At 36.6% G+C, this 4476-nt stretch overlaps 1 non-coding gene across 1 annotated transcript; it reads left to right on the top strand.

Moving 5' to 3' along the window:
• Positions 1 to 3756: 3756 nt before the first annotated feature.
• trnal-cag (transfer RNA leucine (anticodon CAG)) lies at positions 3757 to 3828 on the top strand. The gene has a single exon. It is a non-coding gene; the product is annotated as a tRNA-Leu (tRNA).
• Positions 3829 to 4476: the final 648 nt, after the last annotated feature.

Here is a 4476-nt window from a genome sequence, read left to right as displayed (position 1 = left end):
GTGCCAGGGGGCCCGGTGGGGCCCGGTGGGGCCCGGTGGGGCCCGACGGGGCCCGGCGGGGTCCGGCGGGGCCCGGCGGGGCCACCCATGATGGTGTGGCGCCTCACACCAACACAGCTTGAATCAACAGCAAGACAAAACCCATGTGAAGCCTGCTGAGTCTCTGTACGGGGCCAGTTAATGCTCCTGTCCTCTAAATACAAACAGCACATAAATACAGTTCAACACACAGTAGCAGGAGTTGAGTCTGCAGGGCATTATCCTGCTTTACACTTCAGTCTGACATTAAAAGAGTGTTATTAATAATGAGAAGTTATGCACTAAGGACCTTGGTGTCAATGTTTTATGTGGGAAACTGAACTTACTTACTTACTTCAAATCGCACTTGAAAACCAATCTTTTTCGACAGAGGTGTATCTAAAAACCAGATCAAACAGTAAATCTGAGGGAAATGATCTTGCTGCATGGACAGATAATTTACCTTGACAAGATTTATTAAATTAAAGATTATTAAATCTAGAAATTAGCATGTTGAACACTTAAAATGAGAAATTAACTCTTAAAACAAGAATAAAACCAGAATGAAACCAGAATAAAACAAAATAAAACCAGAATAAACCACATAAAACAGAATAAAACCAGTTAAAACCAGAATAAAACCACAAAAAACCAGAATAAAACAAAATAAAACCAGAATAAACCACATAAAAAAAGAATAAAAACAGTTAAAACCAGAATAAAAACAGTTAAAACCAGAATAAACCACATAAAAACAGAATCAAACCACTTAAAACCAGAATAAAACCACATGAAACCAAAATAAAACCAGAATAAACCACATAAAACAGAATAAAACCAGTTCAAACCAGTTAAAACCAGAATAAAACCAAAATAAAACCAGAATAAAACAAAATAAAACCAGAATAAACCACATAAAACAGAATAAAAACAGTTAAAACCAGAATAAAAACAGTTAAAACCAGAATAAAACAAAATAAAACCAGTTAAAACCAGAAAAAAACAAAATAAACCAGAATAAACTACATAAAACCAGAATAAAACCAGTTTAAACCACAATAAAACAAAATAAAACCACAGTAAAACAAAATAAAACCAGAATAAACCATTTAAATCTAAGAGATTTCTTAAATTAAGATTGTTAAATCTAGAAATAAGCATGTTGAACACTTAAAATAATAAATTAACTCTTAAAACCAGATACATTATCTAACACTTCTCAGATTTACTGTTTGATCTGGTTTTTAGACTAAACACCTTTTTTGCAATGAATTCATTAGAAAATGTGTTTCCACATGGAGTTTTCATTCATCAGGACAAATAGAAACTTTGTCTTGAGGAGAATTAAATAGGAAATCATGTTTTTGATTTGTGTGGCTTTACTTTTAACAAGGGACATCTGTCTTTAAGAAAACGTGGAAGGCCATTTTTGCTCTCAGATTTTTACTGAACAAATAATAAATAAGGGGGATTTGCACTAGATTAACATCATACTGGATCACTGCAATTACTGCATAAGAGCAGAGCTTTTGGCAGCGACCTTTGTATTTTTTTGTTTCCAGTGCTCATGAAAGATGTAGGACAAATAAATGTATGCAGCTTTTGATGCCAGTTTTCCTTAAACACGTTGGAGGGTTTGCGGGTGGTGGTGCCAGGTAGCCTGGACCGCTTTCTGTAGACCAGAAACGGCTTTTTTATGAGTAAAACATGCAAGTATAGGAGACATGCTACTGTATATAGCTGCAGTCTGTTCTGTAATTGATTGTGGATTGGTTTGATTTGAGACAGGCTTGTGATGACAGCCTGCAGAAATAAATCAACTTGATTTGGAAATAGCATTTCAACAAAAGCTGCCATCATTGCAGCCAGGGACTTTGAGAAAACATGCATTTAAATCAGTTCCACACTGAACATGTAAACAGTATTTAGCATGATGAGATGCACCGACCAAGGAGTGGATGTGGAGAATGCTTGGCTTCTGAGGTACAATGCAAAAACCAACTGACAAAAAATATGAAATAAATAACTAGAATTAAGCAAATACATGCTCGAAACAAGCAAAATGATCTGCCAGTGCAGTAAGTACATTTTTCTTTGTAAGAGTTCTTTAAATATCTAGACACTAGAATACTAATACTACTACTAAAAACTAGAAAAACTAATGGTGTCTTGAAATAAATCCAAATATACTTATTTTGAGCAATTGTGGCTTGAAAACCCTGACTGTAGTAACATTAAAATAAGCCAGAAATACTTGAAACGAGCACGTTTTGGTGATAGAAAATGCTTTTGAAATATCATTCAGCCTACATCACTGTAAAAAAGGTGTTTAGTCTAAAAACCAGATCAAACAGTAAATCTGAGGGAAATGATCTTGCTGCATGGACAGATAATTTACCTTGACAAGATTTATTAAATTAAGATTATTAAATCTAGAAATAAGCATGTTGAACACTTAAAATAAGGAATTAACTCTTAAAACAAGAATAAAACCAGTTAAAACCAAAATAAAACCAGTTAAAACCAGAATAAAACCAGTTAAAACCAGAATAAAAACAGTTAAAACCAGAATAAAACAAAATCAGCTGACACACAGTCAGGTGACCTGTGTGTCAGGTGACCTGTGTGTCAGGTGACTTGTGTGTCAGGTGACCTGTGTGTCAGGTGACCTGGGTGTCAGGTGACCTGTGTGTCAGGTGACCTGTGTGTCAGGTGACCTGGGTGTCAGGTGACCTGTGTGTCAGGTGACCTGTGTGTCAGGTGACCTGTGTGTCAGGTGACCTGGGTGTCAGGTGACTTGTGTGTCAGGTGACCTGTGTGTCAGGTGACTTGTGTGTCAGGTGACCTGTGTGTCAGGTGACCTGTGTGTCAGGTGACTTGTGTGTCAGGTGACCTGTGTGTCAGGTGACTTGTGTGTCAGGTGACCTGTGTGTCAGGTGACCTGTGTGTCAGGTGACTTGTGTGTCAGGTGACCTGTGTGTCAGGTGACCTGTGTGTCAGGTGACCTGGGTGTCAGGTGACTTGTGTGTCAGGTGACCTGTGTGTCAAAAAAAAAAAACATTTGATCAAAACTAGTTAATAGTCTGTGATGATATCACGTTGGGTTTTCTCCTGGTTGCTCAGGGTTTCCCGTATATATATATATATACATTATAGGCTAATTGAACACTCTGAATAGCCCATAAGTATATATTTAAAAAAAAAAACGATCAAAGTTGGTAAGTAAGTGATGATCTCATGTAGGGTTTTCACCAGGTTCGCGAATATATTTTAAAAACTTAGTTAAAACTTAAATTTACCATCAGTCATATTTCTCTATGGGTTTTCTCCTGGTCGCTGTTTCTATGGATCCCGTTAAGGGACATGGTGAAAATAAAAGAAATCTTTGGTTTCCCAGAAATGTTTCTTGTGCTCACAGGAAACCAAAGTTTTATTTTATTTTCACCATGTTCCTCTACGGGCTCCGTAGGTTTCTCCCATAAATATATAGATTTTAGACTTATTGGACACTCTAAATTGCCCCAGAACATATTCAAATTAGGTAAAACTTAAATTTACCATCTAACACATTTCTCTATGGGTTTTCTCCCGGTCGCTCGGGTGTCTCCCATAAATTAACATATCCACTTTGGGATTTTGCATGTAATTTTAAACATGCAGTAATTCTCTTTTTTTTAGAATTAAGTAATTATTAAATAGATTTTTCACAGACAGCTTTGATAAGCCTTAATAACTAATAGCAGAGTGGCGCAGTGGGAGCGTGCTGGGCCCAGAACCCAGAGGTCGATGGATCGAAACCATCCTCTGCTGAGTCGACACTGGGCTGTCTGATGAAACTTTTTGGTACAAAACATGCTTAAAATCCCATTATGTTGTTTTCTAACTGCATTTCCAATGTATTGTTGTTGATGTGTCCACAGTTAGTGTGTTTAACATATAAGTATATGTATACATATACATTACATATAAGTTTACATATATTGGGCGTCCCGGTGACACACCTGGGGGCCGCTGGAGGCAGTATCAAAATGACCAAAAAAAGACACAAAATTACAGAAAAAGACAAAATGACTGAAAAAACACTACATTACGTTAAAAAAATTACGTTAAAAAGACACAAAATGACCAAAAAAATACACAAAGTGACCAAAAAGACACAAAATGACAGAAAAAAACTAAATTACTTAAAAAAGACACACAATTACCAAAAAAGACACAAAATTATTAAAAAAACACAAAATTATTTAAAAAAGACAAAATTACCCCAAAAAAGTAATAAAAGGGACCTTCCACACACAACACAGTAAAGTGTCATTCATATAAAACTCACATTAAACTTTCATATCAAGGTGGGGGCCACAAAATATTGTGACGAGGGCCGCAATTGGCCCGCGGGCCGCCAGTTTGAGACCCATGCTCTACATACACTCTGGCGATGATGTCACACACTCTGACACA

The sequence above is a fragment of the Centropristis striata genome, chromosome 21 (assembly GCF_030273125.1).
Source record: "Centropristis striata isolate RG_2023a ecotype Rhode Island chromosome 21, C.striata_1.0, whole genome shotgun sequence".
Taxonomy (NCBI): Eukaryota; Metazoa; Chordata; class Actinopteri; order Perciformes; family Serranidae; genus Centropristis; species Centropristis striata.
The sequence above is the reverse complement of the archived record's forward strand: the minus strand, read 5'-3'. Positions and strand labels throughout refer to the sequence as shown.